We start from the raw sequence: 24,814 nt of genomic DNA, 5'->3' as shown, positions 1-24,814 counted from the left end.
GGGTGTTCTAATTTACCCTGAACAAGAGGCAGTCTAAAGTGGTAGCTAGGGGCGCCTGGGTGGCGCAGTCGGTTAAGCTCCGACTTCAGCCAGGTCACGATCTCGCGGTCCGTGAGTTCGAGCCCCGCGTCAGGCTCTGGGCTGATGGCTCGGAGCCTGGAGCCTGTTTCCGATTCTGTGTCTCCCTCTCTCTCTGCCCCTCCCCCGTTCATGCTCTGTCTCTCTCTGTCCCAAAAATAAATAAACGTTGAAAAAAAAAAAATAAAAATAAAAAAATAAAGTGGTAGCTAAAAAGACGGGCTGTGGAGACACACATCTGGGCAGATGCTGGCCCCTGGGATCAGTTGTTGAACCTCTCTAAGCCCCGCTTTACTCATCTATAAAATGGACAGAGTAATGGTACCAAGCACACAGGGACATTCTGAGGATTCAGTGACATAATAGGTGCCAGGAGCTTTTGTGTAGTGACATGCACATACTATTCATTACATACATTTGTCTATTACTCAATCTTCTCATCTGTTGACCTGCTCACACTATGTGCTTTTTTGCTCATTCCAGCACCTACGCAACCATCTTGTAAGCACTGAGTGTCGATTGGGCTTCTTTAAGCCTTTTGACTACATTAGTTGTCAGTCCAGAGCCAGCTCAGTGATGCTGGCTGAGCAGTATAAAACATGAGATTTAGAAAAAGGAGGTCTTTTTATGTTCATGAAATATGAAATGCTAGATATTTTCTTAAGGTGTATGGGCATTTGGGGGGGGGGGGCATGTTATAATAAAGACAAGCAGCAGATGAGAAGAATTTATAATAGCTAAATTCCATGTATTCTTAATTCTGCTTGATAATTTGTCTTTGGTAAGTATGTAATTTTTTTTTCACAGTAGTTATTCCCAGCTGCATATGTGTGCTGCAGAAAGAAAGAGCATATGGAATATATACTGTGTATATATACATATAGAGATATTCTGGCACTGGGCATGTGGATTCACAAGCATATACATGCACACACTCACATCATCAGTCTATGTATGTCTATATGTAGAGAGAGACAAATATATGTATAGATATATATCCTTCTGCTCTTTTCATTGTGTTACGCATATCAGAGGCAGGAAGAGTTCTGTTCTCCTCCCTGTTCCCCACCCCCCACAAGCTGGAGGGCCAGAAGGTGGGGCGGTACCTCAGGATAATGGCAGCAGAAGGCAAAGGGAGCAGACAGCTGGCAAGCTCTGCCCCAATATGCTTCCCTGAAAGAGGCGAGGAAATTTCAGAAGATGCAATGCCTGAATGGCTCACTTTGCAGAAAAACAGAAGCAGCAAGGTAAAATTCCTTGGAATGCTCTTCATTTCAATGGGTCTAGAATTGACCGTCTTCTTTTCACCACTTGGTAAACTTCCCCAAGGCTTGAGTTTATAAATACTTCATCTTGGAAAATATTCTGGAAAGAAATGTCAACTTTTTTTTTCTTTTTACTCATGAGAGCTATTCTCTTAAGCTTAAAAAGGCTGCCAATGCCAGGTGTCTTCCTGGAATATTCTAGAACAAAAATGTACAGCTAAATCTCTACCCTGGGAGCATAAGAAATTCTGGATAGCAGATCCCCTTTCATAAACACTGCAACGTACCTATTTTGAATGAAACATTTTAAAAGCTAATTATATATGCCTCCTTGCCATCTTAAGCAGATTATTCTAATTTCACACTTTCTTGATGATTCAGGGTCATCATTATGAACAATAATTTTTATTAGTAAAGCATAGTGCTCTTAGGGGCCAGTGAGATTTGTAGGATTATTGCCCTGTTATTAAAGTTTTTCTTCTTTTTGCTCTGGGCCATTATTTCTCTCAAGGTCTATTTTGTAACTTTTAAATCAGTTGTCCGCTTGAATTATGTAGGCTAGTTTGTTAGGATATTGTAAAAATAGGAAATAATCTCCAAGTGAAGGCTCAAGGCTTTCCTTCCTATAAAGGCCTTGAAATGTACATGATAAAAGCTTTTTGTGCTTGCTTCCTAAATTACAAGAGGTAAAGCAGATTATAGACAGAATTCTGGGTAGATAAGGAATTTCTGTCTTTCTTGAATATAACAATTCATATAGCATTTTGTAATGTTTGATTTTGTCCAGAAATCTTAACCTTATCTTCACAATTAAATTGTAAGCTTTTTGGAGCAAAGACCACATCGTATATCATTTCCCTCATTCTTTATTATACTATATATGGTACTCTACACATAAACTAGACGCTCCCTTATACATTGATTCCAGGGAATTTAAAAAAGTATACTGGTCAATTATTATCACAGTTACAGAGGTATTGGATGGGGCTATCAAGGTAACAAATTAATTTCAGCAACTGTCAAAAGCACAGAGAGACAGACCGCTGTACAGTTGAACCTTGAACAATGCAGGGTTTAGGGGTGTTAACCCCTCACACAGTTGAAAATTTGTGTCTAACTTAACTTAGACACACTTAACTACCACTAGCCTAATGGTGACTGGAAGCCTTGCTTCCTATGCTGGTAACATATGCAGTCTATTTTTTTTTTTAATAAAGTTTATTTCTGGGAGAGTGAAAGAGAGAGAGAGCACACATGTGTGTGCTGGGGAGGAGCAGAGACAAAGGGAGAGAGAATCCCAAGAGGCTCCATGCTGTCAGCACAGAGCCTGATGTGGGACTCAAACTCACAAACCATGAGATCATGACCTGAGCGGAAATCAAGAGTTGGGTGCTTAACTGACTGAGCCACCCAGGTGCCCCAACATATGCAGTACATTAACACATATTTTGTATGTTATATGTATTCTATACTGTATTCTTTAAAAAAAATTTTTTTTAAATGTTTTATTTGTTTTGTGAGAGCGAGAGACAGAGTGTGAGTGGGGAAGGGGCAGAGAGAGAGGGAGACACAGGATCTGAAACAGGCTCCAGGCTCTGAGCTGTCAGCACAGAGCCCGATGCGGGGCTCGAACCCACGAACCGTGAAATCGTGACCTGAGCCGAAGACTGACGCTCAACTGATGAGCCACCCAGGCGCCCCAATATACTGCATTCTTAAGGTAAGCTAAAGAAAAAATATTGTTAGGAAAATCATAAGGAAGAGAAAATGCATTTATCTGTACTGTATTTATTGGAAAAAACAAAACAAAACACATGCAAGTCAACCCACAGTTCAAACCCATGTTGTTAAAGGGTCCACTATATCTGTGGGACCGATAGGAGTATGAATGAAGTTAGAGCTTTGGAGCTCAGTTATTCAGTGCTGAAAATATTCACAGGCTGGCTATGGGTCAGAGATGTAGATGGTAAAAGTGATTGGTAGATGTGATTTGTGGTAGATTTAGCTTTCTTTTGGATACTAATGATCCATGCTAATCTGGTGATTTGGAGCTGTAATTTGATCTGACTTCCATTTTGAAATTATTTATAAATTCAGATTTGCAAAAGCCCTTTTTTCCTAAAATTAATATTTGAAGTTTCATTGTATGCATATTATGATAAGGAAAGCAAGGTTTGGGATTAGATTTTTATATGTTTTATTTTATGTACCACAGCTTCATAAAGTGAAAAATCATAGTTAAACTCTGATTTAGTTGAATGTTTTCAACATAGTTGAATATTTTATAGCTTACATGCTAAGATATCATATGGAAGATGGGGGCATTTATTTGCTTATCTTTCCAAACAAGATCCAGCTGTTTATTTTCTATGTTGTGTTGGTTTTAAATTAGGTAAGAGTCAGTGTGTATAACTCCTTTTATCCCTCATTTCTGTACTTGTTAGTTTTGATGTGCTTGTGGTAACTCCATCCAGTTCCAATTGCTTGTCTTCACAGGCAGTATTCCTTGGGAAAAAAGTAGCTTCTCACCATTCCTTACAATTGTTTTCCTCCTTTGAAGGTATTTTCACATTCATTCTTCTCTCGGTGCCTCTCCTTGGTTGTGAGAAGGAAGAGAGTACTGTTTTTCATCCACCTCTACCTCATTTAATATTCTCCTAACAAGACACTTCGGCACTCAAACCAGAAAATGTAAATTTTATAGCAAGCTTTAAGGACTGATATACAGATAGGTGTAAGCCTGGCTTGAGCTCATAACTAGGTACATCATACAGTTTATTGTATCATCTCTAAGTTAAAGGCAGTATCAGTTGAGATGCTTTTGTCCTCCAAGCTTAAAAGAAAGCTCCAATTACACCTGCTTAGAAAATGATGGCATAGATAATCTCACATGAGATGATGTAGTATACGAGTGGCTCAGAGGTGTTATGGACTCCTACTGTCTTGTTTGTCTTTGCCTCCCTCAGCCTCAGCTTCATCCTGTATCTGGTCACTCCTGATTCCAAGATGACTTGCTTTAGCCATTGAAGCTTCTCTGTTGCATTCTTCTCTGTTCCATGCTTCTCTGTTCACAAACAATAGAACATTCGAAATGTGCTTCTCAAAGGATGGAATCTATATTCTTCTCTTTAGTCTGTTTAGGCCAGTGTAAGTCACATGCCTATCTTTTGACTAATAATAGCATCAGGCAAAGGCTGAGCTCTTCTCCATGTAGATGCATCAGAATGCTCCCTTTAGAGTAGGAGAAGGAACAGAAAACATGCAAAATCAAGTTCTTTTAGGAGGGAGAAATGGGAGAACATAGGGGTAGATATTGGCAACACTGTCTACCACAACATACATATTGATGGCATCATTTTAGAAACAGAGCTGTTGATGTTTCTGCTTATTCATTGTGTGCCCAGCTCTGCAAAACATGCAGTTAGGCCCTTAATAAATAGTGTTGTGCTGGAGCTGGCTTGTATTGGCTTGTGAGTTGATTGTTGTATTGTATTGTATTGTTGATTGTATTGTGAGTTGATTGTTACATTTTCAGAAATCTTGCAATCTGATTGATAAATCATCAGTAGCTTTAAATTAACCATGATTATTTATAACTATGGGATTATTTATAATAACAGTCCCTGTTTCATAGGATTATTGAGTCAGGGTTAAATGAATCCATACATGGAAATTAGACTGATACCTGGCAAAGAACAAGTTTCATACACCATAGCTATTAGTATCCTTTAAAAAAATACATTTTAAGAAAATGAAATCACAGACTCTGATAAACAATAAGTATTATCCATTCATAGTCATCAAAGGGAAATATACATTAATCACATGTTCTTAATACTCTGCTTTACTAGTACTATATATTTGTTTATACACACAAAACACCTATTAACTCGATTATTTTCGCTTTTTAAACTATTCCAAATCCTCTGAGGAGCAAGGTAAGAGATAAATGCACAAATAATTGTACATTACAGAAAAGTTGGGAAATATGAATCAGAATAATAAAGGGAAAAATCATCCAGAATGTTATTATCTAGAATAGTCATTAATACTCTTTTGGTTTATTTATTTCCACTATTTTTCCTGAATATTTTATATATTTGCAATCATTGTGTATCTCCTTTATTCATTTAATTTTACATTATAAGCATGTGACCTAGAATTTTTCCTATATTTCTTTAAGAAGTTAGTGAATTTTGAAAGTCTTTTTTTGGGGGGGGGTATAGTTTATTTTGTAATTAATTGTATCAATTAGCAAAACTTCTATTAGGTAAATTTATCAAATAACTGAAGTGGCATTGTACATTCCTGATATCTGTGTAGAAGGATTCAGTGACTTTTTTGATGCCTCAAGCTGAAGTTCTTTAAATATATCTTAGAAAATAAATATGAGAAGCACTTGGGTGGCCCAGTTGGTTGAGCATCCAACTTCAACTTAGGTCATGATCTCACAGTTTGTGAGTTCAAGCCCCACATTGGACTCACTGCTGTCAGCCTAGAGCCTTCTTCAGATCCTCTGTCCCCCTCTCTCTCTGCCCCTCTTCCACTCATGCTCTCTCCCTCTCTCTCTCTCAAAAATAAACATTTTTTAAAATAGAAAATAAATATGATATTTTCTAGCTTTATCCTCTTAAATGACATTACCAATCATTGAAAGCATACTATTATTAATTGAAAGCAAAACAGAAGAAAATCTGTGTCTATTATTATTAGTTTTTGATACCTTCTTGTGTTTCTTACTAGACTTTAACTTCATATGTTTCCTATTCACCTGAGGCTTGGTGGATGGCTGCTGAAATTGAGAATATGCCCATGCCAGTATCAGTGGACCAAAATGGCTTCACAACAAGGCTTCTATTAACATGTATTCTGTTTTCCCTGCAAATTTGTGGGTTTTTTTCCTCTAAACATATGCATATCTGAAATTCAAATTGAGTACTCCTTACCTCTTGCTCTCCTCCGTACCTCTAATGAGGTGGAAAAATGTACATTAATGATGGAAAGTTATTTAGTGCTGAACAGAGTTAATTGCTTCTAATCACTGCTTACATCCATCTGGTTTTATGGTAGACAACAAACCTCTTCATTGGGCTTGCACATTAGACATATTGTAAATTACAGAGATGCACTGGCATCTTGCATATTGTGCTTCTATTAGTGAGGCTGCATTTTCATATAGCCCCAATGGCAGGCATTGGGATGCAGATCAACTTGTCCACGTTCTGTTAGAACTGCAGGGAGCCCTGGTGAACTGGCCTCCCCAGGCTCACTTGGAAAGCAGTGGAAAGCTACTGCCTATCAAACTCTGGATGAAAAGCTGTGGAAGAGTGCCAGAGATTGGATAGCATGGTGTCTTTGCCATAAAATTGGAGTTGAAGTGGTAATATTGGTGATTGTCTAATTTTTTTTCCCAAAAGCATGGGGTTAAAGCTTTCTTCGGCTATCATTTGGCAGGGTAAACAGGGAATGTATTGTATAAACAAAGAATCAAGGTTTAAAGCTGAGCTGGATACAATCTTTTATCTTGTGTCTAACACTAATAACTTCTTAAAGCTTGAAGATTTACTGTATTGTATCAGAACTTTAAGATCATCAAAAGAAACCCATAAGCACAAGAATTATGATAAGGAATAGCTTTATTATAGCATAATTATATTTAAGCTAGAAATAATTTAGGATGTTATTAACACAATGATGCCATTGGTTAATATCTATTGATACTAAGAGATTTAGGAAATTAATATGGAAAATATGACCCAACAATCTAGGAAATTTGATAGGATATTATAATTACCCTAATGTCCTACGTTGTAGGTGATTTTATCAGTTAAATGATAAATAGTGCCTAAATCTTAAAAAAGAAAAGGAAGTAAGGAAAAATAGGAAAGGAACACAGGATATTTGTAAGAATCTGATACCACTTTTACTTTCTTTGTACCTGCCTCATTCCTTCTGGTTAAGGGTGAATGACTCCAGAGAGAGGTAACTAAGTCATAAAAGGTACAAAATTTGAAGATGAATAGTAATTTAGGTATTATCTGGTAATATATAGTGTCCTCAGTTTATAAATGACAAAACTGAGGCCCAGAAAGATTAAATGACTTGTCAAAGACAGGTCAAAAAGTCACTTTCATGGCAGCATAAGAGTCAGAGATCAGATCATAGTCATCTATTAATTTGTGATTCATATTACCAATGACACGCAAACAAACACCATGTGCTTCCTACCTCCACATTCCCTATTTTTGTATCCCATTTTTATAAAAGAAAAAGAAATGACAAGTTCCTAATCAGTTTTTTGTTGTTGTTGAAAAAAACAACTTAGACAACATAGTGTATGATAACTACCTGTTCAGCTCAATATAAAACTGAAGTCCTGAAAAGCTTTCTGAATCATGAAAGAATGATTGTGTAGATTGAAGTAATAATGAAGTCTAATTAAAATATTAATAAGACCAAACTTTATTAAAATTAGTAATCATGTATGTCACACATGATAACTATTGGTCCAAATACCTCATTATCTATCGGGGTATATAAATAGAATTTCACTATAGTTCAGTTTTTTGGAATAATTATCCCAACCTTACTCCTGCTATTTTCTTAAAATATTTTTTAATGTTTATTTATTTTTGAGAGAGAGAGAGAGAGAGAGAGAGAGAGAGAGACAGTGTGAGTGGGGAAAGGCAGAGAGAGAGGGAGACACAAAATCTGAAGCAGGCTCTAGGCTCCAAGGTGTCAACACAGAGCCTGATTCAGGGTTCAAACTCATGAACTGTGAGATCATGACCTGAGCTGAAGTTGGATGCTTAACCGACTGAGCCACCCAGGTGCCCCACTCCTGCTATTTGCTAGTATTTTAATGCTTAGACTAAATTGGATTTCTGTATCTTCCATGCTTCCTCTGTTACCTTTGCAATTGAGCTGAGACTGAATAAAGTCAACTTGATTTAAAATTACTTTGGAAAAATTTTTGAAACAGCCTCAATTTTGGTCTTGAGATTTGCTTAGATTCTTTAAGGTTCAAGGGCACTATGTGTTCAATTCATGTCTGCTTAAAGTGCTTTTTCTTTAATTCTAGACTACCTATACAGAATTTTTGCATTCTAGTAAAATATTCAGACTCATCTTTATCCTTCCCTCTTTTTTTGGGTGGGTGTTGTGTGTGTATGCATGTGTGTGTACAATGATATATAACATATACTCATATGTGTAGAATTATGTAATTAAGGAACTTATTTATAAATGAATTATACCCTCTTCTTTAGTCTTTACAATGGTATTTCAGTATATTTTATTTGTAACTCATCACCTCACTAATGATTTTATTTTATTTTATGATTGAAACGAGATTTTAAAAACTCTGTTTGGCAGTATCTTTTCCCTCCTTCCACATCTTTAGCATTCAACATGAGTGGAAGGCCAATATGGGCTTGGTTGATTGGATGAGGGTTAAATGAAGAGTAGCCATTATTTCCATTGCTTTAATTACGCCATCCTCACGCCATGATGGACCTTGCTCCATTTCCCTCCGGTAGACCTGACAGACTATAACTGACCTAATTGATACCAGATGACAGCTCGAATAAGGCCTAATAAAGAAGTAATCACACTAATCTAATGAGCAAGCTGTTATGATATTGGCTTATAGGAAGCTGTTTTTTAATCCCTCCATTTTTCTTTTATTCTGTATAACCACTACTCACAGTCTCCTTTTCAGTTACTATCGAGCCAGGACTGAAATGGACCTTATGGGGAACGTCAGCTCCAGTTCCTGTTCTTTGCTCTATTAGAAATGAATTAACATAATTTTTTCCACCTTTTAAATATATAAATGCCAAACATACTGAAAAGTTGGAAGACTAGCACAATGATCATTATACCCACCATTCACCTTCAATAACTGTAATTATTTTTTGCCATATTTGCTTTGTCTGTATATGTATATATATATGATATATGATATATTTTCTGAGTCATTTGAAAATAAGCCACATGCATTATAACATTCTGTCTCTGAATATTTCAGGATATATTTCCAAAAAAAACAAGGCATTCTCCTACATATGTATGATATCGTTAGCAAATTAACAATAATATCCAGTCTATATTCATATTTTTTCACTTGTCCCCAAATACCTTTTCTTAAAGAACCAACCATTTTGCTTTCAAACCATATCTAATCAATGTTCTATTTGTTTTTGCACATTTCCTTGCCTTCTGGCGTAATAAAATATCTTAGGCTCATCTTGTACTTTCCTTATCCTGGATCTGAAATCAGCCATTCTTTCAAGGAGCCCAGGGTCAAGATCTGGACTATAATGCTCATTGCTATAAAAACGTTATTAATTCCAAGACTTTTCAATGGAATAGTTCTGTGTTATGTGTGAGTGGTATGTGTTGAATTCCAATTAGTATTTCCATTTCAATTTTAATATTCTAACATTTTTTTTATTTTTTGGATTATTATAAACATATATAATATTTATGCAGCAAGTGTTGGTGCCCAAGAGCATTAACATATTTAATTATTTTTTTGTATATCATAAAACAGTCTGAATTATAACACCAGGGCCACTGGGTGGCTTAGTCATTTGAGTATCTGACTCTTGATTTCAGCTCACGTCATGATCCCAGGGTTGTGGGATTGAGACCCTGTTGGACTCTGTGCTGAGCTAGAGCCTGCTTAAGATTCTCTCTCTCTCTCTCTCTCTCTCTCTCTCTCTCTCTCTCTGCCTCTGTTCCTCTCCGAGCCTAGTTGTGCGTGTCTCTCTTGCTAAAATTAAAACAAAATTATGATACCAATATTTCATCTAAATCAAGTTAAAGATTACTCTGTGAGTGGCTTTTGTTTTTTAGACAATATCCCACTCAGTAGTGGGTAGATATAGCCAAAATACTGTACCTAAAAGTCACTTGGAATAATATTTTTATGCATTATGAGGTTATAATTTAGGTATATGAAAAGTTGCTTCCAATGTTTTTTTAATTTAAATTTATGTTTTCAGGGGTGCCTTGGGTGGCCCAGTTGGTTAAGAATCTGACTTTGGCTCAGGTCATGATCTCACAGTTCCTGAGTTCAAGCCCTGCATCAGGCTCTGCACTGACAGTGCAGAGCCTGCTTGGGATTCTCTCTCTCTCCCGCTGTCTGCCCCTTCCACACTCTCTCTTTCTCAAAATAAATAAATAAATAAACTTTAAAAAATCAATTTATGTTTTGATTGTGTAAAATTTATATGGCTCAGAAGCCTATATATAATATAATATTCATGGAATTGTCACTTCTATTCTTATATATGTCTTACTATGTTTCTTTAACTTCACCCCATAGAAATAACAATTTTAGTTTCTGTTTTATCCATTCAGTGTTTTCTTTTGTAAAAATAAGTAAACACTGACCACAGGGTGTCAATTTTTCTGCAGTTTGAAGTTGCATGTGCATGTATGAGAGGCAGGGTTCCATATCTAGAAGTCTAGAAAACCACAGGGCCGTAGTAAAAAAGGGCCAGGTGTAGGTGTGAAATGAGAGGCAAAGCATGGCCAGGAGGCAAGACTGAAGGAATGTGGCCCCAGGTGGCCTAAGGCCCAGAGCAGCCACTGCTGTAGATGACAGCTATATTGATGAGAGTGATGCTCTTGTCAAAAGGCAAGTCACAAAATGAAATCTATTACCAATCTCAAAAATATTCAGTATAAACAACATAAGCTCTTTTTCTGTGCATTTGTTTCTTCATTTGAATCCCTTTATTTTTATTCATATAAAGATTTGAAGATTTTTATGTTTGAAGATCTCTTCCTAATAAGTATAATTTTTCAAATCTAATTATTATTGCTATTATTCGAATCTTCTCCCTGTTTCGTTTCACTTGAGAAGCTAAATTTATAGACTTTAATAAGTACAAAATCTTAATAATCATTTTTGATATTTCTCTATTCTAACTTTTGAAGATAAGAATACTTATTCCTGATTTATGTTCAATACATGTGGAATGTCTCCCAGTTTCTTTTTAATTCTATTCTAAGAAATCAGATATTTGAATAATTTATTTGTTATATAAATTATTACTTTATGTGTCTTTTTTGTTTTAAATTTTGTCTTCACTTTTAAAAATATTTATTTATTGTACAAATGCTACATATCATTTGTGTAAGTAAAAAAAAAAAAAGATGTAAAAAGGAGGAAAGTCACTCTTTTTCTAACCCATAACCCTGTCCTTCTAAGATATCTGGTGTAAACTCTTTGATATTTATGTTTCCATATTTTTATCTGCTTACAGACACATACACATATATAGTAAAATTTATCTTCATTTTAGAAAAATGGGATAAGGTTTTACACATCTCCTGATAATTTCTTTTTTTTTTTTTTTATTTATTTAGTAATAACATCTTTCCTGGTCAATGAATTCAGATCTAACTTCTTGTATTTAACAGTGTAGACATTCAATATTATGGATATATAATTTTTTCAAACACTCTCCTTTGTTGCACTTTCAAGTTGTTTCCAGGTTTTGTAATTTTAAATAATTTTACACAAGAACTCTTACACATATATCTTACATACTCATGCTCTTATTTCTGTCAGATGGATTCCTAAGATTGAGAATTCTGTGTCCAATGTTTTGTTTCAATAGATACTCCCAGATTACCTTCTGTTTTGTTTCAAAGATAGAGTGAACACATGGATATTTTCTTAGTTCCCCTGGAAAGAAACCTTGAGATTAAGAATTATGTGCAAGTGGTTTATTTATGGCTTTCCATAGTCCAGCAAATGCATGGAACTTTCACCAAAACTTCATTGAAATCAGTGAGGCCCAGAAACTCTGATATGGTACATTTTAAGTACCTGCTGTAGATATTGACAGGGTTTTACAATACTTCTCCTATTATTAGTTCAATCCAAATATTTAGGAAAGTGTTACTTTGTTTCATTAATATTTTATTCAAAAATTTTTTCTTGAGTATCCACTCTGTGCCAAGCTTTGCATTAATTATCATTAATGGGAATTCTCTGTGCTTCTTGGATGTTGATGTCTGTCCTTCCCCAGATTAGGGAAGTAATTATCATTACATTAATTACTCAAGTGGGTATAAAACAAGCAAATACAAAACATAGTTCTTCCTCATATGGAGTCAATAGTTTGGTGGTAAATAAGTACACTAAAGAAAAGGAACATGATTCTGAAACAGTGTAAGACATGGGGTGCCTGGGTGGCTCAGTCGGTTAAGCGTCCAGCTTTGGCTCAGGTCATGATCTCATGGTCTGTGAGTTTAAGCCCCATGCCAGGCTCTGTGCTGACAGCTCAGAGCCTGAAGCCTGCCTCAGATTCTGTGTCTCCCTCTCCCTCTCTACCCCTCCCCTGCTCGTGCTCTGTCTCTCTCCATCTCTCAAGGGTGAATAAACAATAAAAAAAAAAATTTAAAGATTTTTGAAAAAGTGTAAGACAGAAAACCCCAAGCCTGACTTGAGCCTGAAGTTCTGAGGAGTATTTTCTGAGAAAGTGCCTTGAGCATTGATCTGAAGCATGAGCAGTTGTTCATCATATGAATGAAGAGTGAAAGTAACAAATGAGTGTTTCAGAGAGAGCAGTATTTTTTAAGGAACCGTGGAATACAGAAGGACAGTGAGGCCAGAATTTTGAGAATGAAATGAAGAATGGAACAAAATAATGCTGGGACCATGTAACCAAGATCAACATCAACAGTGTTAAGTCATGTTGCTAGTACGTGCCCTTGATATTATGTGATGGAAATGGCACTTTACCTCCATGGTCTTTCTGTCCTAAACCCATAACCCCATACTAATCGAGAAAAACATCAGATAAATCTAAATTGAGATATGTTCTACAAAATACCTGACCAGTATACTTCAAGGCTGTCAAGATCATCAGAAAGGAAGGAAGTCTGACAAATCATCATGGCCAAAAAAACATATGGAGACACAATGACTAGATGTAATGTGGTATCCTGGAACAGAAAAGAGATATAAGTAAAAATTAAGGTCTCTAAATAAAGTATAGATTTTAGTTAATAATAATGCATTAGTATTAGTTCATCAACTGTAACAAATGTGCAATATTGATATAAATAATGTACAGATTGGGGGTATATGAGAACTTTGTATTTGAAATGTTTTGGTAAATATAAAACTATTTTAAAAATAAGTTTATTTAAAAAAAATTTGGAGAGGTAGTAGTTAGGGGTTAAACTTTGTAGGGCCTCATAGGCTTTTTAAGGTTTTGGTCTTCTTGTCAGAGAACTCATGACTTACTAAAAAGGAATAATATTCGAATCAAAGGAGTCCCAGGAGATGAAGAGAGAGAAAAAGGGGTGGAAGTTTTATGTGAGCAAATTATAGCTGAGAACTTCCCTAATCTGGGGAAGGACAGACATCAACATCCAAGAAGCACAGAGAATTCCCATTAAGTTCAACAAAAGCTGGCCATCACCAGAATATATCATAGTCAAATTCACAAAATACACAGATAAAGAAAAATTCCTGAAAGCAGTAAGGGAAAAGAAATCCTTAACCTACAAGGGAAAGCAGATTAGCTTCGCAGCATATCTGTCCACACAAACTTGGCAGACCGGAAAGGAGTGGCAAGAGATAGTCAACATGCTGAATGGAAATATATGCAGCCAAGAATACTCAATCCGGAAAGGCTGTCATCAAAATAGGAGAGATAAAGAGTTTCCCAGACAAACAAACCTAAAGGAGTTTGTGAGCACTAAACCAGCCCTATAAGAAATTTTAAGTGGAACTCTGAGTGAAGAAAAATGACAGAGAGAGAGAGACACACAGACACCAAAAGCAACAACAACTAGGAAGGACCAGAGAGCATCACCAGAAATACCAACAGGCAACACAATAGCACTTAATTCATATCTTTCAATAATCGCTCTAAATGTAAATGGATTAAATGCTCCAATAAAAAGACATAGGGTATCACAATGCATAAAAAGCAAACAAAAAAACAAGACCCATCTATATACTGCCTACAAGAGACTCATTTTAGACCTAAAGTCACCTGCAGATTGAAAGTGAAGGAATGGAGAACCATCTATCATACTAATGCATGTCAAAAGAAAGCTGGAGTATCCATACTTACATCAGAAAAATTAGATTTTAAAACAAAGACTGTAATAAGAGATGAAGAAGGGCATCATATCATAATTAAAGGTTCTATCCACCAAGATCTAACAATTGTAAATATTTCTACCCCCAACTTGAAACACCTAAATATATAGATCAATTAGTCAAAAACATAAAGACTCATTGATAATAATACCAGAATAGTAGGGGACTTCAACACCCCACTTATAGAAATAGACCATCTAAGCAGAAAATCAATAAGAAGCAATGGCTTTAAATGACACACTAGACTGGATGGACTTAACAGCTATAGTTAGAACATTTCATTCTAAAGCAGCAGAAAACACATTCTTCTTGAGTACACATGGAACATTCTTCAGAATAGATCACATACTGGGTCACAAATCAGCCCTCAACACGTATAAAAAGCTCAAGATCATACCATGCATATTTTCAGATTATAATCCTATGAAACTTGAAATCAACCACAAAACAAAAAAATTGGAAAGCCCTCAAATACATGGAGGTTAAAGAACATCCTAAAGAGTGAATGGGTTAACCAAGAAATTAAAGAAGAAATTAAAAAGTACATGGGAGCCTATGAAAATAAAAATGACACCCCAAACCTCTGGGATGCAGCAAAAGTGGTCATAAGAGTGAAGTATATAGCAATCTAGGCCTTCCTAAGGAAGGAAGAAATGTCTTAAATACACAACCTAACCATATACATAAAGGACCTGGGGAAAGAACAGTAAATAAAGCCTCAAACCAGCAGAAGAAAGGAAATAATGAAGATTAGAACAGAAATCAATGATATTGAAATTAAAACAAAACAAAACAAAACAAAACAAAACATTAAAGCAGATCAACGAAACTATGAGCTGGTGCTTTGAAAGAATTAACAAAATTGATAAACTTCTAGCCATATTAATCAAAAATAAAAAGGAAAGGACCCAAATGAATAAAATCATGACTGAAAGAGGAGAGATCACAACCAAGACCACAGAAATACAAACAATAATAAAAGAATATTATGAGCAATGATATGCCAACAAATTGGGCAGTTTGGAAAAAATGAACAAATTCCTAGAGACATATAAACTACCAAAACTTAAACAGGAAGGAATAGAAAATTTTAACAGACCCATAATCAGCAAAGAAATTGAGTCAGTAATCACAAATATCTCAACAAACGAGAGTCTAGGGCTGGATGGCTTTCCAGGGAAATTCTATCAAACGTTTAAAGAAGGCTTAACACCTATTCTTCTGAAGCTGTTCCAAACATAGAAACAGAAGGAAAACCTCCAAACTCATTCTATGAGGCCAGCATTACCTTGATTCCAAAAGCAAAGACCCCACTAAAAAGAACTATAGACCAATTTCCCTGATGAACATGGATGCTATATACTAGCCAACCAAATCCAACAATACACTAAAAGTATTATTCACCATGATCAAATGGGATTTATTCCTGAGCTGCAGGCTGGTTCAATATCTGCAAATCCATCAGTGTGATACATTACATTAATAAAAGAAAGAATAAAAACCACACGATCCTCTCAATAGATGCAGAAAAAGCATAAACAAAATACAGCATCCTTTCTTGATAAAAACCCTCAAGAAAATAGGAATAGAAGGATCATACTTCGAGATCATAAGGCCATATATGAAAGATCCACCACTTGTATCATCCTCAATGGGGAAAAACTGAGAGCTTTCCCCTTAAGGTCAGGAATATGACAGGAATGTCCACTCTCACCACTGTGATTAAACATACTGTTGGAAGTCCTAGACTCATCAATCAGACAATAAAAAGAAATAAAAGGCATCCAAATCAGCAAGAGGGAAGTCAAACTTTCACTCCTTATAGATGACATGATACTCTATGTGGAAAATCCAAAAGACTCCACCAAAAAACTGCTAGAACTGATACATAAATTCAGCAAAGTCACAGAATATAAAATCAACATACAGAAATCAGTTGCATTTCTATACACCAATAATGAAGCAGCAGAAGGAGAAATCAAGGAATCAATCCCATTAACAACTGCACTGAAAACCATAAAATACCTAGGAATAAACCTAACCAAAGAGGTGTAATTGGGTGATAGGCATTAAGGAGGGCACTGGTTGGGATGAGTACTGAGTGCTATATATAAGTGATGAATCACTAAATTCTATTCCTGAAACCATTGTTATACTATCTGTTAACTAACTTGTGTTAAAAAAAAGTTTTGGTCTTTTTTCCAATATACTTGAAGATCTGTGATCTTTTAAATAGATGTACCATGATTACATTTACTTTATTTAAAATATCACTGTGCCTGTGATGCCAATAACTGAATGGGAAGTGTGGAGCAGGAAATCCCATTTTAAGGCTCTCTTAATATTCTTGGCAAGTGATGATGATAATATGGACTATGGTGGGGTAGTGGAGAGGAGCATGAAATGAACAAAATAGCGTGTTGTGGATGAAAATCACAGCATTGGATGGCTACCTTGATACCATCAGAAATAACAGGCTTGAGAGAGGAGATAATACACTTAATCTTATGTCTGCCACTGGGCTGGCTCTCATTTTCTTGTGTAGAGAATCTGAATGGGTTTAATGGAGAAAGCCTGAAAGAGGCCTGGAGTCTTATTTCCTGCTCTTTGATGAGTAGTAGTTGGCTTTTCCAACTCAACAAGGCTCCAAGTTAATGGCTACTAGTTAATATAGCTTCAGTCATAGGGGGTCTCCCTTAAAAGAGCTGCCTTTAAACAGTTGTCAATTCATACCTCTCTTAGTGTGTCTTATTAAAAAATATCAAGGTGCAGTCAGCATACACTTACATTCTGGCTATTTCCAACTTCTTGCCCTCATGCTTTACATTCTGTGGGAAGGTAGTATCCCTTCCAAGTTAGGCCAGATAACAGTTTTGCGAAACATTTTCACCATGGTATAAAGAGGATTACCAGCTTCCAAGCCTACAAAGTCTGTGTGTGTGTGTGTGTGTGTGTGTGTGTGTGTGTGTGTGTGTGTGTGGTAGTGCTGACTTACTGACTTCTAAGTGAATGCCACATATTTTAAGTTTTTTTTTTTTTATTTTTTATTAGGTGTAGGTAAACTGACTATAAAGAATGACCAAAAAAATGATGCTTAAAATAAGATAGAGGTAAATTTCTTTGTGTAAACTGTCAGAGGAGAGCAGGCAGTCAGGGTGAATAATCAGCTCTGCTCCATGGGATCATTCATGGACCCAGGGTCTACACACTGTAGCCCCACCACTTCTTTGGGTGTGCTATCTGAGCTCTTCACCAGGTGTTCGTTCACAGAAGGGGAAAGAAAGGGAGTAGGGGGTCAGAGTTGCCTTTTAAAAAAGTGACATGAGGGGCGCCTGGGTGGCTCAGTTGGTTAAGCGTCCGACTTCGGCTCAGGTCATGATCTCACGGTCCATGAGTTCAAGCCCTGCATCGGGCCCTGTGCTGACAGCTCAGAGCCTGGAGCCTGTTTCAGATTCTGTGTCTCCCTCTCTCTCTGCCCCTCCCCTGTTCATGCTCTCTCTCTGTCTCAAAAATAAATAAACGTTAAAAAAATTTTTTTAAAAATAAAAAAATAAAATAAAAAAGTGACATGAAAATTGCACATCTCTTTTGCTTGCATCAGCTATGGATGGCAACATGGATTTCATTGGTGACTTTAGACAGCATTGTTTTAATGAGGTGAGGTGGGCTAGATTTAGGATGGAGTGGGAAGAAATAATACAAGCAATTTTTCAATGAGAGAAAAAGCGTAGTTGGAGAGGAACTATTTGTTTTAAATAGGAGAGATTTGAGAATGTTTTAATGTTGATGGGGAAATTTGAGCAAGCACGTAGAAGTGAATTGCAGAATTGTGCTGGAATTTGACATAAATTAGTTTGAGAGTCTGAATGGATGCCTCAAGAAACAATTTGAGATCAAACTAATAAGTTGGCTGTGGAATTTTTAAGTGGGACAAATATTGTGCCTTGGGTAGGAGTGGACATTGTCCCCATTGATTATTCAGACAGAGCACCACCAGTTCCATCAATTCTTTTTTATATGACAAGGTTTCACTTCGGTTACATTCATCTGGGTGACCAGTCCAGTTTGTCAGTGTCCCTCCTTAAGTGTGATGTCCAGAGGTGGAAACCATTTTTAATGTGAGAGTGGAAGGTGATGGACCATCTTTCCTTTGAATGGGTTACTATGTTTCATATAATGCAGCCATATTTTCCTTTGGCAACAAGGCTACACCACTAAGTCTCATTGAGCTATTTCTCAGCAAAAATTCCCTTCTCTTTTTCATATTAACTCCTGGGTAAGTTGCTTCTACCCAGAATTTGATCAGTTCATTTATGAAAATATGTAGATACTTCCATTTTTTTAAAGTAAATTTCTGCCAGTTTATTTTAGTCCATAGATTGAACTCCCTCAGTTTTTTTGGAACTGGATTGTATCTGCATTAGCCATATTTTCCATTTAGGGGTTTATTATAAAATTAATAATAGGTTCTATGCATGAGATGAAATACCTTTTAGCAATGACAACAAAAATAATAATAACTGCCATTTACTGGGAGCCTAGTGTCTATTCTTATTGAATAGAGCAGTGTAATGAGGTATAGTGCATATGTCTTCTCATTTAAACTTTGTACAACCCTATAGGGTTAATTTTTGTTTTGTTTGTTTTCTGGCTTGAGTATTGTATTAATTACCTAAAATAAAACACTTTGGGGGAACATTAGTAATTTTAACAGGTTTTTCCAACATCAATAAAAGTACTGTTATTATAGCTACCAAACAACCCCACCACTAAAAACCTTTTTTTTGTTTTTGTTTAAGAATCTGAAGTTATTTTATTTAATTGTTTTATTTTTTATATGATTTATTTAATGTTTATTATTTATTTATTTATATTTATATATATTAATGTATGTTATATATAGTTTATATATTTTTATTAATATATATTATTTATATACAAATTTAGTCTATTTGGCATATAGTTCTATTCATTTGGATAAGCTTGTACAGTCTCAGGTGTACAATTTAGTGATTCAGCATTTCCATACAACACCCTGTGCTCATCACAAGTGCACTACTTAATCTCTATTACTTATTTAACCCTTCCCCCCCCCCCCCACCTCCCCTCTGGTAGCCATCAGTTTGTTCTCTATAGTTAACAGTCTGTTTCTTGGTTTGCCTCTGTTGTTTTCCCCTATGATCATTTGTTTTGTTTCTTAAATTCCACATAGAACAAAATCATATGGTATTTGTCTTTCTTTGACTGACTTATTTTGCTCAGCATGATACTTTCTAGCTCCATCCACAGCATTACAAATGGTAGATGTCATTGTTTTTAATGGCTGAGTAATATTCCATTTGTGTGTGTGTGTGTGTGTGCGTGTGTGTGTGTGCGTGCGTGTGTGCACGCGCAAATGTGCGCGTGTGTGCATGCACACAGAGGACATTTGGGTTGTATTCAAGTTTTTGGCAATTGTGAATAAAGTTATTATAACTGTTCATGTATAAGTTTTTGTGTGGACATAAGTTTTTGTTTCTCTAAGGTAAGTATCTTGAAGTGAGAGTACTCAGTTATATGGTAACTATATGTTTGATTAACCAAATAGGAAACTACCAAACTGTTTTCCAAAATGGCTGAACCATTTTGCAGTCTCACCAGCAATTTATGAGAGTTCTAGTTAACTTCCCATCCTTGTCAGAGCTTGGTATTGTTTTGATTTTAGCCATTCTAGTTGGTGTGTAATACTATCTCGTGGTTTCAATTTTCATTTCCCTAATGGCTAATGATTTTGAACATCTTTTCTTGTGTTTTTCATGTGTTTAGTTGACATCTTTATACATTTTTTGGTGAACTCTCTCCTTAAATCATCTGCCCATCTTTTGTTTTTGGTGTTCATTTTCTTAATGAGGTTTGAGACTTCTTTGTATAGGCTGAATACAAGTCTTTTATCAGACATATGATTTGTAAACATTTTCTCCTAGCCTTTGGCTTTCTTTTCCTTCTATTAACATGTCTTTGACAGAGCAGAATTTTTATTTTTTTGTGAAATCCAATATAAAATATTTTCTTATATGGATTGTACTTTTGGTGTTGTATGTAAGAAATCTTTGCCTTACCTAAGATCACAATGGGTTTCTCCTATGTATTTTTCTAAAAGAAAAGTTTTCTAAAAGAAAATTTAATCTATGATGTATTTTGAGTTTATTTTTTGTTCAGTGTGAAAAATGAGTTGATATTCTGTTTTTTTTTTTACCTATGTACATCCAATTTTTCCAGCATCATTTGTTCACAGTCTTCTCCCCAGTGAATTACCTTTACTTTTTTGTAAAAAATCAATTGAGTATATATGTGTGGGTTGACTTCTGAGTTATTAGATCTATGTATCCTTTAAAGTAGATCATCAATTAACATTTTAATGAGTAAATGACACTCAAAGAGTTTACTTGCCCAACATCATTATACATACACGAGAGTTAATATTCAATGAACTAACGAAAATGCTGTTTATTATTAGACCAAATATGAAACTCTGCTTTCATTCAGCATTAGACCTGGCCTTCAGGGTTTAAAAAATCTATTGGTTCACATTTATTAGTAGTAAAATAGCTAATAGTCAGTAATTGCTTCCCATGTTCCTGCCATGACACTGAGTCTTTGGATGCATCATCTCATCCAAGCCTCACTAGAACTGTTTGGAGAGGCTATTATTATGCCTTGTCACAAGAAGTGGGGCATAGATAGATATCATGTAACTGCCTCAAGTTCACAGAGCTTTTAAGTAGTAGAGGTGAAATTTGAAGTTAGTTTCCTTCTACGTGCTCTTATCCATTATTTTGTCAAACTGAAAGTCTACAACAAATCAAGATTCTACCTACATTTACTGGCACCTGGTCTATATTTTCTATTACATTTTCATAGGTTTTTCTACAGGTTGTATAGAAAATCTTCCAACATAATCCATGTCTACAGTGTTTTCCTGATCTTTGGTATCTACAGTGTACAAGCACTGTACTAATTGCTTACAAATGATTGTTAAAAAGGAGGTTAGCCTTTTTGAGAAAAAGCTATCAGAGAGACCAGAATGTCATTTTGGAGTTTATGACAGGGACTGATGCCCTGACACTGGCATTGTTTATAATAAATTTTATGTGCAGAACAAACAAACAAATAAAAAACATAGAGGGTTTTTTGGTTTCTCATATAGGACATCTTCCAGGTTTGAATATTTGGGCCATGGCGGATGATAATCTTAATGGAGCAATTGCTCAAGAACTTGGAGACCCACTTGAGGTTGGGAAATTATTTAATAGTACCAGATCCATAGTTCTACTCTTCCAAGAATTAGATTTCCCAAAAAATCTTCCCTGACACTCAGAATAGTAGCAGAGACTTCCATGGTGTATCAACATAGCACTCCCTACTTGCTTAGCAACACCTTGCACATTCTAATTCTTTATTTAATTTCTTATTTAATATCATATTCTCTCAAACACTTTATGAGGGTAAGATTGTGCCTGTTTTGTCACAGCTCAGCACAATGCCTATGTATATTAAATGTTTCAGAAATGCTTTCAATGGACTGACTGATGTAGAAAGCAGTTGAGGCCACTAGCATAATTGGTTCCTTGGATACTTTTGCAAGAGAAACTAAATATTGTATATGGCCTATCAACTAGTAAAAGAAACCTATTGGTCTGGCATAGTCCTAGTTCTATAAGTAAATAAAATTAGCAACTTTCCGTTGGTGAAATAATGGGGGAGAAAATTGGGAACATAGAAAGACTTGCTAATGGAGAAAGTGCTGGCACTGAACTTCATTTTTTTCATAATTACTATAAAAAAAGTATTCCAGAGAAGTTGCCTACCCTACTCACAGTATGGGACTTTAGCCCTTTTTTTTTTTTACCCTTCATCTTAGACTATTTATGACTAAGTCCCATGTCTGAAGACTGTAAGCCAGCATAGCTAGTAGTAGGCAGGTAGTCTTTTCCAACAAATTTTGATCCTTTTTGAAGCCGTGTCAGCTTGTTTCTTAGAAGTTTATATGCCCCCATAAAAGTGATCCCACACTTTTTAGTGGATTAGCAGGTTGATAACATCTGAACCAATTAATCAATCTTTTAACATTATGAAAAGAGAGACAGTTAGATAATGTGCTTCCTAATAAGATGCAGTAAGTAGACAAAACACATGATTTTTGTAATTTATTATTGCCAAAAAATAATTAAACCTAAATCTGATCAAGCTTTTAGATCCATTACCAGTTTTATAGGAAATATAAGGCAAAAGGGAATTTGTTAAGTAACACCATAGAGATGCATTCAGCAAAGTCTTGAATATGAAATATTTTCTAGGACAAATCATGTGTATAGATGTATAAAGTACATACATATAACTTGTTCAGGGACATTTGAACAATAAATGGCTATTTGGTGACACTAAGAATTTATCATTTATTTTTTCAGATATATTAATGCTACTACGATTATGCTTTTTAATAGGTACTATCTTTTAGAAATACATTTTGAAGAACTTATGGATGAAGTGATATCATGTCTGAAGTTCTTTTTAACATAATCCAGTGGGACATTGAGTATTATTAAGGGTAGACAAAATGAGATTAGACAAATGTTGATAAATATTTAAGCTAGGATAGGATAGGATATATGACATAATGATTTTTTACTTTTGTATAAGCTTAAAAAATTCCATAATGACAGATGTTTTTAAAAATTACTAAAATAGTGATTATACATTTGAAAATTTCCCTTTAGCTCTAAAGAAGCTATTCAATTTTTCACAATTCTCCTTAAGTCTGTCTTTCTAAAATTGTGCTGCGATACATTGAAACACATAATGCTTTCCATAAGTACCCAGATTTCTTTTCTATGTGTTTACAACATTCTTCAGAAGTTTATGAAGTTTCATCCACATGTCAAAATTAATAGTCGTATTTCACATTTGTGGAGCATGTACCTGGCAAAGTCAGGAAAAAATCCAGTTCTCCAGCCTGTGAGTCCAGTCCTCTATCCATTGGTTTAGGCTACTACCAAATTATGAGCCAGATGACTCATGTAAACACCCAAATCCTTCTGGCGTATCATACAAAATGAGAATTTGTTCTTGAGGATAACATCTGTTAGGGAGACTTTTGTATAATATCTGACAGTCCCAAGATTCTTTGGATGCTTGACAACAGCCATGGATCGATAATAGAGCATACCAGCAGAATAATCAACACTGGATTGATTCATGCTCTGTTAACCTCACCATGAGTTAGTTTTTGTTTCTCCCAGGGAAGACAGTCACCTAAGTCATTGAGAGGGAGCGTGGATTCAGGTACTAGTTGTACCACTGTAACTTTTATAGCCAAGGCAAGCTCCTTGGCCTCTTTTCTAAAAAGATTTTTTTTAATGTTTATTTATTTTTGACGGAGAGAGAGAGAGAGAGAGAGAGAGAGAGACAGAGCATGAGCATGGGAGGGGCAGAGAGAGAGGGAGACACAGAATCCAAAGCAGGCTCCAGGCTCTGAGCTGTCAGCACAGAGCCCCATGCAGGGCTCATACTCACAGACCGTGAGATCATGACCTGAGCTGAAGTCAGACGCTCAACCAACTGAGCCACCGAGGCGCCCCAAGCTCCTTGGCCTCTTTAAGCTTCATCTATAAAATGGTGATAATAATACCCACCTCACAGAATTGATATGCTCAGGGCTAAATGAAAGAAGAACATATTAAAGTACCTACAACAGTGTCTTCCACATATCTAAGCCATCATTACCTCCTCTTGGCCATTATCAGCTAAGAAGCTTCTTTCCTTGGTTTTGTTAACTTGTATGCTTTAATACCACTTTGGATGAACTGATTCAAGTGTTTCTCTATCTTTATAGCCTACCTTGAAAAAAAGGAAATTTAAGCATCCTTCCATGTATATATAGAATGGTGGTAGTGTCATTAATTAAGGTGACTTTAGAAGATAATTTCAAAAAATTAAATACAGTAAAACCTTGGATTTCAAGTGACTTGTTCTGCGAGGGTTCCACAAGATAAGCAAACATTTCTAAGAAATTTTAACTTGATAAACAAGCAATGTCTTGCAATATGAGTAGTAAGTGATGCCAAACATCATATGATCACAACTGAGCCAATGGTTCTTCTCTCTGTCTGTCTGTCTGTCTGTCTGTCTGTCTCTCTCTCTCCTTCACTTGCTTTGAGATTGTGGGTGATCGTAATCATCTCCCATGCTTGGATGCTGGTCTCAGGCCGTGGTGTTTGTCATAAGTCAGTGATTTTTAAGAATGTTGGAAAGTGCCCACAGCTTGCTCTAGTGTATTTTTTGTCACTTCAAAACA

The 24,814-nt window shown here is 35.7% G+C and overlaps 1 long non-coding RNA gene across 1 annotated transcript; it reads right to left on the bottom strand.

Annotated features, from left to right (window-relative positions):
- Positions 1-3,114: 3,114 nt before the first annotated feature.
- On the bottom strand, positions 3,115-4,353 carry LOC121030612 (uncharacterized). The gene is made up of 2 exons (XR_005790336.1): positions 4,234-4,353; positions 3,115-3,938 (listed from the first exon to the last, which is right to left on the bottom strand). It is a non-coding gene; the product is annotated as an uncharacterized LOC121030612 (long non-coding RNA).
- Positions 4,354-24,814: the final 20,461 nt, after the last annotated feature.

The sequence above is a fragment of the Herpailurus yagouaroundi genome, unplaced genomic scaffold (assembly GCF_014898765.1).
Source record: "Herpailurus yagouaroundi ecotype Mexico unplaced genomic scaffold, PumYag 28, whole genome shotgun sequence".
Lineage (NCBI taxonomy): Eukaryota > Metazoa > Chordata > Mammalia > Carnivora > Felidae > Herpailurus > Herpailurus yagouaroundi.
The sequence above is the reverse complement of the archived record's forward strand: the minus strand, read 5'-3'. Positions and strand labels throughout refer to the sequence as shown.